Source organism: Rhinopithecus roxellana, chromosome 19 (assembly GCF_007565055.1).
Source record: "Rhinopithecus roxellana isolate Shanxi Qingling chromosome 19, ASM756505v1, whole genome shotgun sequence".
In the NCBI taxonomy this organism is placed as follows: Eukaryota; Metazoa; Chordata; class Mammalia; order Primates; family Cercopithecidae; genus Rhinopithecus; species Rhinopithecus roxellana.
In genome coordinates, this window is record NC_044567.1 from 77,770,522 (window position 1) to 77,783,099 (window position 12,578).

Genomic DNA, 12,578 nt, shown 5'->3' on the forward strand with positions numbered 1-12,578 from the left:
GGGGTTTGGGACTAACCAGGGCAACATGGTGAAACCCTGTCTCTATTTAAAAACATACAAAAAAGGCCAGATGCAGTGGCTCACGCCAGTAATCCCAGCACTTTGGGAGGCCGAAGCAGGTGGATCACTTGAGGTCAGGAGTTTGAGACCAGCCTGGCTAACATGGTGAAACCCCATCTATACTAAAAATACAGAAATTAGCCAGGCGTGGTGGCGTGTGCCTGTAGTCCCAGCTACTAAGAGGGCTGAGGCAAGAGAATCGAATAAACCTGGGAGGCGGAAGTTGCAGTGAGCCCAGATTGCGCAACCGCACTCCGGCCTGGGTCACAGAGCGAGACTCTGTCCAAAAAAAAAAAAAAAAAAAAAAAACCAGCTGAGAGACAGGGAGGTGATTACTAAAGCTGCGGAGTCTACTCTGGGCCCACCTGAGGCAAACCCAGCCTCCACCAAGAGGCAAGTTTTGTGTCAGTTCCCAAAGACTCCAGAAGCCATGTGGGCCACTCCTTCTTCCTCTAGGGGGAAAATGTAGCTGTCAAATGTCTCTTCATCTTATTAATAAAGCTAACAGGAGCCAAGTATTTGTCAAAACCAAGGCCAGGGGTCAGAGCAGTGTCCCACTGATTGCCACAGCTGAAGACAATGGAAAAGGAAGGAAGACTGTCATCGCCAAAGTGGTTGCCATTGCAAAGGTGGCTAGGTGGCCTCTGTCACTGTGGGCTGGGATCATAGCTCTGGCCTGATGCTAAAAACGAGCATGAAACTGTTCATGGAGAAATGACTGCCCAGACAACATAAAAAAACAGCATCTGGCCGGGTACGGTGGCCCACGCCTGTAATCCCAGCACTTTGGGAGGCTGAGGCAGGCGGATCACTTGAGATCAGGAGTTCAAGACCAGCCTGACCAACATGGTGAAACCCCATGTCTGCTAAAAATACAAAAATTAGCCGGGCGTGGTGGCACAAGCCTGTAGTCCCAGCTACTCAGGAGGCTGAACCACTTGAATCTAGAAGGTGGAGGTTGCAGTGAGCCAAGATTGCGCCACTGCACTCCAGTCTGGGCGAAGGATCAAGACCCTATCTCAAAAAAAAAAAAAAAAAAAAGAAAGAAAGAAAAAGAAAAGAAAAGAAAAAGAAAAGAAAGAAATCCCACTTCAAATCTCTATTAGAGGTTACTTGAAGGTTGCTAGAAGGGAGACATGAGGGCAGACTTACACCACACTGCACAGAGAAAAACCCATGAAAAACCCGTGTCTCCCTCAGAGTCACGGTAGTGGCCCCAGTGTCCCCGCCACCCCTCCCAAAGTCAGCCAGTCAGTCTCACTGTTTCCCTAACCCCCAGATCAGCTCCTTTCTGCCTCATCCTGGGCCTTCATCCTTCTGTTGCCCCCAGATGACCCCACCACCCCTGGGGATAGAGACTAGGCTGCATTTTGCGTTCCTTTTTGTTTTTGGGATTCCTGTTATTCTAAAGTCCGTCCAGCCAATCTGCTTAGGCTTCCACAGTGGGGTCACAGACACTTTTTTTTTTTTTTTTTTTTTTTTTTTGAGACGGAGTCTCCCTCTGTCACCCAGGCTGGAGTGCAGTGGCACAATCTTGGCTCACTGCAACCTCTGCCTCCCGGGTTTTAGGCGATTATCATGCCTCAGCCTCCCGAGTAGCTGGGATTACAGGCATATGCCACCACGCCCAGCTACTTTTTGTATTTTTAGTAGAGATGAGGTTTTGCCATGTTGGCCAGGCTGGTCTCGAACTCCTGACCTCAAGTGATTTGCCCACCTTGGCCTCCCAAAGTGCTGGGATTACAGGCCTGAGCCACCGCGCCCGGCCTTAGAGTGGGGTTTCTGTTCTCATTTGACTGCATCATGGTTCTGAGACCAGTCCTCAGGTGAGACAGCAACAGGCCCGGCTTCCTTGGGTTCCTCAGCCATGGCCCTCCCAGACCTCACCATGCCTGGAGGACCCAGCATGGGCCACAGACATGCACCTTCATTCTCACAAGTTCACCCGAGAGGAGGAGGGAGGAAAAGCCAAGGAAACCCAAAAGGCAGGTTAGAGAAAGAAGTCGCCCTGTGTCCGCAAAGGAGCTCCCCTCCCCTGGCCCTGTGCCCTTCACTCTCTATAGGTCAAGGTTTTGCTGGACTGTTTTCAGTGTTTGAGCCTGAATCCACCACGCCAGGGCTCCCTGGTGCACCAATCCAGGTGTTCATAGAAGGGAAAGGCTGTGTGGCCCTGAACCTGTGCCTACACAGCGGAAAGAATTCCAGCCTTTCCTCATCAGACATAAGGTGGATCTACAAAGGGTCACATTAGAGAGTTTTACTTTTTTTTTTTTTTTGAGACGGAGTTTCGCTTTGTCGCCCAGGCTCGAGTGCAGTGGCCGGATCTCAGCTCACTGCAAGCTCCGCCTCCCGGGTTTACGCCATTCTCCTGCCTCAGCCTCCCGAGTAGCTGGGACTACAGGCGCCTGCCACCTCTCCCGGGTAGTTTTTTGTATTTTTTAGTAGAGACGGGTTTTCACCAGGTTAGCCAGGATGGTCTCGATCTCCTGACCTCGTGATCTGCCCGTCTCGGCTTCCCAAAGTGCTGGAATTACAGGCTTGAGCCACCGCGCCTGGCGAGTTTTACTTTTTAAATGTGCTGTACAAATGTTGTGAGGTAGGCGGCGGGACCGGACTCCAAAGGCAGGGCTCGGACACTGGACCAAATTGAAGACTAGCTAAACAGGGACTGAGAGAAAGCTGCTTTCCATAAGACATGCCCACCAGTGTGCATGTCAGTTTACCATTGCCATGACAACACCGGGAGTTACCACCCCTTTACATGGCAATGACCTGATGACCCAGAAGTTACCACCCTTTTTCTAGAAATTTCTGTAGAGTCTGGCCCTTAATTTGGATATAACTAGAAATGGGCACACATATGATGGAGAACTGCCCTGAGCTGGTACTCTGGGCACACTGCCTATAGGGTAGCCTTGCTTCACAAGGAGCAGCCCCTCTGCTGCTGCTGTGTACTGCCACTTTAATAAAAGTTGCTAACACCACTGGCTCCCCTAGCTTGCACTTGAATTCTTTGCTGGGCAAAGCCAAGAACCCTGCCAGGCTAAGCCCCAGTTCTGGAGCTCACCTGCCCCGCATCAGTTCCACGTAGCACAGTTTCATTAGTTCGGCCTTGAGGGTCCAAGAACAATCCTGCTTTGCACCACCTGCCATGAAAAGAAGCAGGAGCTGGCAGGGCATGGTGGCTCATGCCTGTAATCCCAGTACTTTGGGAGGCCGAGGCGGGAGGATCACCTGAGGTCAGGAGTTTGAGACCAGCCTGGTCCAACATGGTGAAACACCATCTCTACTAAAATTACAAAAATTAGCCAGGCATAGTGGTGGGCACCTGTAATCTCAGCTACTAGGGAGGCTGAGACAGGAGAATCGCTTGAACCCGGGAGGCAGAGGTTGCTGTGAGCCAAGATCATACCACTATGCTCCAGCCTGGGTGACAGAGTGAGACTCCATCTCAGGAAAAAAAAAAAAGAAAAGAAAAAAAAGAAAGGGAGGAGGGAGGAGGAGCTACCCTGGGGGAGATTTGTGGACTTCTGAACTCATGTGAGCCCAAGCCTCAGCTCACCAGCCTGTACATTGCTCCTCATAAGGCCACTGTGGGCCTCAATATCATAAAATTCTATAGGGATATGGGTAACTTTAAGTATTGTCCTTTGATTGACCTCATATCAAATGAACAAGCATCAGGAAAAATTGTGAAAGGGTTTGAAATAGGCCTAAAAGGTTCCTGGGTGTCTTCAACAAAAACTTGACACTGTCTAGTGCATTCTTCCAGCTTATCTGACTCTATGAGATATTTGTCATTGAGATATTTTATAATTTTCCAGGTTGTCCAGAGAAATGCAAATTGTGTCCAGTGGGGATGATGCAGTTGATAATTCCCCTAATGATACTGAGCAATTTTGCATCTTTTGTTTTGAGACAGAGTTTCACTCTTGTTGCCCAGGCTAGAGTGCAATGGCACGATCTCGGCTCACTGCAACCTCTGCCTCCTGGGTTTAAGTGATTCTCTTGCCTCAGCCTCCCAAGTAGCTGGGATTACAGGCATGTGCCACCACGCCCGGCTAATTTTCTATTTTTGGTAGAGACAGGGTTTTTCCATGTTGGTCAGGCTGGTCTCAAACTCCCGACCTCAGGTGATCTGCCCACCTCAGCCTCCCAAAGTGCTGGGATTACAGCCATGAGTCACCGCGCCCGGCCAGTTTTACATTTTTTAAGCCAATTCATTTTAGCATCCCTGATGGTAGATATCTGTGTATCTAATGATCAATTGATCAATCTAAGCATATACACATATGCTCTTTGGTTCTCCTTTGAGTAAGTTATAGCATTTCACTGGTTCACTCATTAATTGATAAGTTGAATAAAATATTTGACACATGTTCATTTTATATTTGTATGAGAGTTATGATTGCACTCCTAAAAATTATAAGACTCCACTCTGGAGCTTTTACTTAAACAATAATAACTAATATTTATTGAGTGCTTACATACTTCTCACGTTTCCTTTAATCCTATGAGTCAGTTACTGTTATTACCCCCTTTCACAAGAGAGAAACAAGACTCTCAGAGAGGTTAGTACTCTTGCCCACGATCCCACAGCTGAAGTGGCGATGCTGACTGCCTGCCTTCAGCCCTGAGCCCTAGTTCCTCACACAGGGCCTCTAGAAGAAAAACATTTCACAGCCGGGTGTGGTGGCTCACACCTGTAATCCCAGCACTTTGAGAGGCCAAGGCAGGTGGATTGCCTGAGGTCAGCAGTTTGAGATTAGCCTGGCTAACACGATGAAACCCCATCTCTACTAAAAATACAAAAAAATTATCTGAGCATGGTGTGCACACCTGTAATCCCAGCTAATCGGGAGGCTGAAGCAGGAGAATTGCTTGAACCCGGAAGGCAGAGGTGAGCTGAGATCCCGCTACTGCACTCAAGCCTGGGTGACAGAGTGAGACTCTGTCTCAAAAAAAAAAAAAAGAAAAGAAAAGAAGAAAGGAAACATTTCAGGACTTCTTGAAATGCTCCACAATAGAAAAATATTTGGTCTAGAACAAAGATGGAAGGGATCAAAGTCTGAAACAGTTGAAATACACTGAATATAACATATGTATTCACCAAGGTTATTCAAGGATGTAATCCTTTACCTTGTTCTAAACAACTGTCTTCATGTTTCCTGTTTCTTTACAGCTTCATTACCTGATTAAAATTAAAATCAATAGATAAATAAAAATCAAAAAGGTAGCCAAGTTGGGGTATGAGAATATGCACAGGATATGGTGCTTCTAGACAGAAATGAGATTCATGTGATTTAGGACCATGTCAGGAGCCTGTGTAAACATTCCTAATACTCAGAATGTGAGAAAACATCTGGGCCTGCGGATGGATACCTCCCAAATGTCAAGGACGTGCTTTAATTAGAGCTTTTTAAAAATGGACCAGTTGCAGCCAGTGCTATGGCTCATGACTGTAATCCCAGCATTTTGGGAAGCTGAGGCGGGAGGATCACTTGAGCCCAGGAGTTCGAGACCCTCCTGGACAACATAGTGAGACCCCCTCATCTCTACATAAATTTTGTTTTTTAATTAGCCAGGCCTGGGGGTACATGCCTGTGGTCCCAGCTACTCAGGAGGCTGAGGTGGGAAGATTGCTTGAGGTGGGAGGTGGAGGCTACTGTGAGCCATGATTGGGCCATGGCACTCCATCCTGAGTGACAGAGCGAGACCCTGTCTCAAAAACAAAACAAACAAATAAACAAAAACCAGAAACCTTGGTAGTGATGGTATACTGTAGTTTTGCAAAATGTTACCATTAGGGGAAACTGGTACATATCTCTGTATTATTTACTGCAAATGCATGCAAATGTGCTATTATCTCAATAAAAATATTTCTATTTAAAAAATAAGGCCGGGTGCCATGGCTCTCACCTGTAATCTCAGCACTTTGGGAGGCCGCGGCAGAACGATCACTTGAGGTCAGGAGTTGGAGACCAACCTTGCCAACATGGTAAAACCCTGTCTCTACTAAAAATGCAAACATTAGCCAGGCATGGTGGCCTGTGCCTGTGGTCCCAGCTACTCAGGAGGCTGAAGCAGGAGAATCGCTTGAACCCGGAAGGCGGAGGTTGCAATGAGTCGAGATCCTGCCACGGCACTCCAGCCTGGGCGACAGAGCGAGACTCAGTCTCAAAAAGAAAAAAAAAAAAAACCTTGAATTTTTACATTGCTCTTTAGAATGTGGAAGGAACTTGGAAATTTTCTCTGAGGGTGAGAGGGAGCAAATATGCTCCCAAAAAGGGGAAATTCTAAACGGAAAACAAACAAGGACATTTTCCACCTAGAAAAGATCTTGTATATTCGGGGAGGTAAAGGGGATTTCTGCAAATTATTGTGAGATGCATTGACAAGCCTCAACTCCTAAATGAAATGTTTTTCTCCCAGGTCGTTTCAAGGCCAGTTTCCCCAGAAAACTACTCTTAGATGAACCTCTCTAAGAGAGAGATGGGCAAGTAGGAAGTGCTCTTAGCTCCCTCTCTCCCATCCCCCATAGGATGAGGCCTACAGAGGAATCCCTTAGGTCAACTTACAGAGAAGGACCCTGAGGCCCTGAGGTTGGCCATTTGTCTTGTCTGTGTGGCCAGCAAGGGGACTGCTGGGCCTGGCAGTGTCTCAGGACTTCCTGGCCAGGGAGCTTCCTTCGTTGTCTCTGGAATCCCCCCTTGCCCTGTGTCCTTGAGTCTAGGACCTGGCACAGGTACATGTGATGCCATGCCCAGGGTGCTCTAATCCAGGCACTGGCCTCTAAGGAATGGTTACTGAGGGCCGGACCAAGTCCAGCAGAGCCAGCTCTCACCAGGCCTGTGCAGTGGGTGAGCATATGTGATGGAAGGACATATGCAGTGAGTGGGTATATGCAGTGGATGGGCATATGCAGTGGATGGGCATGTGTAGTGAGTGGGGATATGCGGTGAATGGGCATATGCAGTGGGTGGGCATATGCAGTGAGTAGGTATATGCAGTGGGTGGGCATATGCAGTGGGTGGGCATATGCAGTGAATAGGTATATGCAGTGGGTGGGCATATGCAGTGGGTGGGCATATGCAGTGAGTGGGCATATGCAGTGGGTGGGCATATGCAGTGGGTGGGCATATGCAGTGAGTGGGCATATGCAGTGGGTGGGCATATGCAGTGGGTGGGCATATGCAGTGAGTGGGCATATGCAGTGGGTGGGCATATGCAGTGAGTGGGTATATGCAGTGGGTGGGCATATGCAGTGGGTGGGTGTATGTCATGGGTGGCATATGCAGGGCTGGGCACCTGCCGCAAGTGGGCTGTCACGGGAGACTTTGCCCACACTAAGAGACTCTGAGTTTCAGTTTTCTGCCGCCTAACATGATGCTATCTGCCACTGCCTGTAAATCCATTTTTAACCCCCAGCTAGGGAAGCTGAAGGAAGAGGAACAGCAGGGCCACCAGCTCAGCCCAGTGGCTGCATTGTTCTCCCCTGACATTGTTCTCAGGCCGGCTCTGCTTACCCAGAAGGCCCCCGTGAGCCCTGGGGAATCCGATGAGATTGTTTTTCCCAAGACTGGGCTCTTCAGGTGTAAGCTGCAGTTCTTGGGCCACGTAGGTTACTGTGGCATTTCTGCAGCAGGAAAGAGGAAGGAACTTCTGACCCGTGCGGCAACGGCATCAACAATGTGCACCCCCACCAGCCAGCCGCGCGAAGAGGAAAGGAGCTCAGTTTCCATAGTGATAAATCACCAGGAAGGGAGCCTGGAGGGAGCCGGCAATAAGACTGCTCCCTTCCCCTGGCTCCCTGCAAACGCATTCCCAACACCAGAGTCGGTTAGCGGCCTGGCGCCTCTCCAGACTGAGCCCCCAGAACCGCAGGTAGAGGAAGACAGAAGGGACTCTGCCAGATGGAAAACAAATTCCCAGCTCCTCTTCAACGTGTCAGTAAAGCATGGATGCCCAAGCAAATGCATCGGGGCCCAGGGCTGTGCCACAACTGGGTGGCCACATGCCACATGTGAAGCTCTCGATGCATGCCACCTACATGATTCCATTCCGTTCTCTTATATTATGCCCTACACACGACTGTGTTCTATTAAATAAGCCCACAGCACAGGTGCTATTAGCCCTTTTATCACAGAAGAAGAAACAGGCCTTGTGAGGGAGAGACATGCACCAGAGACAATTCACCAAGTTAACAATAGCTCCTGAAGGTCTCAAGGCACTCTTTTGAGATTCTTTCTCTTGCCAAAATCAGACCATTTTCCCCAAAGAAAACATTTGAGTTTTTTTGAAATGCTCTGGGAAGTCACTTATCCCAAACGTCATCAGCCACTCCTTATGCAGCCACGGTCTCTTGCCTGTAACCCTTGCATGTGCTGTTCCTTCTGCTTGAAATACTGTTCCCTGCTTCCTTGGTCAGCTAACTCCTCAGGGGACTTGTTTCATCCCTCCTTCCCAGTAGCTCAGATGCCTTGCTTTCTGGGCTCCCACAGAACTTACACCATATGGTGAAGCAACACAGAGTAGTAGTATGAGAAAAGGCTCTTCTAGGCCCAGACTAGCTGTGTGACCTCAGGGGATTTGCTTAACCTCTCTGAGCCTTGATTTCTCCATAGGCAAGATGGAGAGAATGCGAGCATCTGCCTCACAGTGTGTCTATGAGGACTGGACGTTAACACATGTAAAGCACTTAGAAAATGCTTGCCTGTGGTTAATGCTCTAGAAACATTAGTCACTAAAGAATTAAGTTCTTAAAGCAAGAGCCATCCTTCATGGATATCTCTAGATCTAGAGGTTTAGGCCCTACTAGGTGTGGAGCAAACGTCCCTCTGGATTCATGGGAGACTATTTTCCAGCTACCGTTTAGGCAACAGGCATGGTGCTAGGCACCTTGATTCATAATAGTTAATTTAGTTAAGTCATTCCAGGACTGGTCCCAGGTAGCCAAGGACCAGCATTTTGTCAGTGTAGCCTGCAGCATTCTTGAATGGCCCCTCTGATCGCCTGATATCCCCTCCAGACTCCCTGCCCTGCCCAGGCCTGAAAACAGTCCCCACACTCAGTGACGGGTGAAGAGGCCCTCAGCCTTGCCACAACAGGGGTTACCCATGTGGTCTGTAAACACCAAGAGATTTAAATAAGGGACATACCTGCATCCCAGGGGCCACTCAGACGGCAAAAGACAAACCCCACCTTGGGCAGCCACTCTCCTGCATGGTTTCGCTTGAAAAAATGAAACAAAACTCTTCATGCAAATACTCGGGTTTTAAACAAAGTTATGTAACAGCCAAGTCTCTCCACTTAAAAATACAGTCTTCTCCAAATCTATAGAGACAGGATGCCGACCAGAGGTTGCCTGGGACTTGGAGAGGGATCGGAGGACGATTGCCAATGGGCTAGAGGGAACTTTTGGGGGTGAAGAAAATGTGCTGAACTGGATTGTGGTGTTGCTTGTACAACTCTGTCTTCACAAATTATAGGGTTCCCAAATGTAGTCAATAAAAATACAGGATGCCTAGTTAAATTTCAGATACGCAACAAATATTATTTTTAATATAAGTATGTCTCAGATGGAGCATCCTTGCATATTGCATGGGATATACTTACACTAAGAAGGCATTTACTGGGCCGGGCGCAGTGGCTCATGCCTGTAATCCCAGCACTTTGGGAGGCTGAGGAGGGTGGATCACCTGAGGTCGTGAGTTTGAGACCAGCCTGCCCATCATGGAGACACCCCATCTCTACTAAAAATACAAAATTAGCTGGGCATGGTGGCACATGCCTGTAATCCCAGCCACTTGGGAGGCTGAGGCAGGAGAATTGCTTGAACCTGCGAGGTGGATGTTGCAGTGGGCCGAGATTGCGCCATTGCACTGCACTCCAGCCTGGGTAACGAGAGTGAAACTCCGTCTCCAAAAAAACAAAAAAAAAAAGAAAGAAAAAGAAAAAAGAAATCATTTGCTGTTTACCTAGAATTCACTTTTTTTTTTTTTTTTTGAGACGGAGTCTGGCTCTGTCACCCAGGCTGGAGTGCAGTGGCTGGATCTCAGCTCACTGCAAGCTCCGCCTCCTGGGCTTACGCCATTCTCCTGCCTCAGCCTCCCGAGTAGCTGGGACTACAGGCGCCCGCCACCTCGCCCAGCTAGTTTTTTGTATTTTTTAGTAGAGACGGGGTTTCACCGTGTTAGCCAGGATGGTCTCGATCTCCTGACCTCGTGATCCGCCCGTCTCGGCCTCCCAAAGTGCTGGGATTACAGGCTTGAGCCACCGCGGCCGGCCACTTTTTTTTTTCTTTTTTTTTTTTTGAGTCAGAGTCTCACTCTGTTGCCCATGCTGGAGTGCAGTGGCGCGATCTCGGCTCACTGCAGCCTCCGCCTCCCTGGTTCAGGTGATTCTCCTGCCTCAGTCTCCCAAGTAGTTGGAATTACAGGTACACACACAACACCCAGCTAATTTTTGTATTTTTAGTAGGGGCGGAATTTCACCACTTTGGCCAGGCTGGTCTTAAACTCCTGACCTCAAATGAGCTGCCTGCCTAGGCCTCCCAAAGTGCTGGGATTACAGGCCTGAGCCACTGTGCCCAGCCTGGAATTCACATTTAACTGGATATCCTGTATTTTATGTGCAAGCCTAACTAAGAGACCCTGAATTAATTATACACTTACAATGTGTGAGCTTTATGGTAGGTAAAGCTGTTAAATTTAGCACAATGCCTAGAATAATATTGTTGCTTAAAAAAATACAGCTTTGGCTGGGCAGGGTGGCTCATGCCTATAATCCCAGCACTTTGGAAGGCCAAGGCAGGTGGATCACCTAAGGTCAGGAGTTCAAGACCAGCCTGGCCAACATGGTGAAACCCTATCTCTACTAAAAATACAAAAAAAAAAAATTAGCTGGGCCTGGAGGCAGGTGCCTGTAAATCTCAGCTACTAGGGAGGCTGAAGCAGGAGAACTGCTTGAACCCGGGAGGTGGAGGTTGTAGTGAGCTAACATCACGCCACTGCACTCCAGCCTGGGTAGCAAAAGCAAAACTCCATCTAAAAAAAAACAAAAAACAAAAAAAACCCCAGCTTTACCTTCCATGCACTTCCTCCCCACTATCACCTCTAGCACAATACAACTGCAAAAACCATCCCACCTGCCCAGGAACCCATAGAAGCCACCAAGGTAGGAAATACATTCTTTTTTGTTTATTTGTTTGTTTTTTTGAGATGGAATTTCACTCTTGTTGCCCAGGCTAGAGTGCAATGGTGCGATCTCCGCTCACCGCAACCTCCGCTTCCCAGGTTCAAGTGATTCTCCTGCTTCAGCCTCCCCAAGTAGCTGGACTTACAGACATGGGCCACCATGCCTGGCTCATTTTGTGTTTTTAGTAGAGATGGGGTTTCTCCATGTTGGACAGGCTGGTCTTGAACTCCCGACCTCAGGTGATCTGCCCGCCTCAGCCTCCCAAAGTGCTAGGATTACAGGCGTGAGCCACTGCACCCTGCTAATAGGAAATACATTCTAAACAGTCACATTAGCTTTGTCTTCCCGGTGCCCATGGCCTGCAGAGGGCAAGACTCAAGGTCAGAAACATCACAGGACAGGCTGGGCACGGTGGCTAACAGGGATTACAGGCGTGAATCACTGCGCCCAGCAGGGATGGAGTTTTATCATCCTAGCAAGGTTGTCCCTTATCTACTGAGGACTTTAATTAATCAAATATACATGTAAATACAAATAGAAAAATCATTGACTACTTAGTCAATGCTATTTTGGATAAAATATTCCCAATAATGAGATTTATAAAATACAAATAATGAAGGGGCCAGTAGTGGTGGCTCATGCCTATAATCACAACACTTTGGGAGGCAGAGGCAGGAGGATCACATGAGCCCAGGAGTTTGAGGCCAGCCTGGGCAGCATAGTGAGACTCCATCACTAAAACAAACAAACAAACAACAACAACAAAACAAAGCAAAACAAAAATTAGCTGGGCTTGGTGGTGCATGCCTGTAGTCCCAGCTATTCAGGAGGCTGAGTTGGGAGGATGAGGCCCCAGAGTTCAAGGCTGTAGTGAGCCATGGTTGTGCCACTGTACTCTAGCCTGGGCAACAGAGCGAGACCCTGCCTCAAAACATAAAATAAATAAATACATAATAAAAATAATGGAGGGGTTGTTGATGGTGAAAAGGTAGGACTGCCAGCCTGCTCAGAATTATGGAACATTTTAAAGCAGCCAAAAACATTTTTCTCTGTGATAATCAAGGTATCAGGGGTGAATTTCTGCAGGACTAAAAGAAACTCTACATGCATTTGATGGTATTTTTCATCTAAGGACTAAATTCTTTTAACAAGCAACTCATTTGGTTTACCCTCTATAGGCTTGAAATAGTAGGATATTTCTGAAGGGAACTTCGACTTGTTTCTTATTTGTTTGTTTTGCTTGTTTGTTTGTCTTGCTTGTTTGTTTGTCTGTCTGAGACAGGGTCTTGCTGTGTAGCCCAGGCTGGAGTGCAGTGGTGTGA

At 48.0% G+C, this 12,578-nt stretch overlaps 1 protein-coding gene across 2 annotated transcripts in view; it reads right to left on the minus strand.

Annotated features, from left to right (window-relative positions):
• PECAM1 (platelet and endothelial cell adhesion molecule 1) overlaps nucleotides 1-12,578 on the minus strand; it is a 108,225-nt gene that overhangs the window by 81,737 nt on the left and 13,910 nt on the right. Inside the window, exon 1 of one of the 2 annotated variants that reach the window (XM_030922499.1) lies at nucleotides 9,219-9,291. The exons of the other annotated variant lie outside the window; for it this stretch is intronic. The gene's annotated coding sequence lies outside the window, so the exon portion shown is untranslated. Of the gene's footprint in view, nucleotides 1-9,218; nucleotides 9,292-12,578 lie in introns of those variants that run through there. 2 annotated transcript variants of the gene reach the window in all.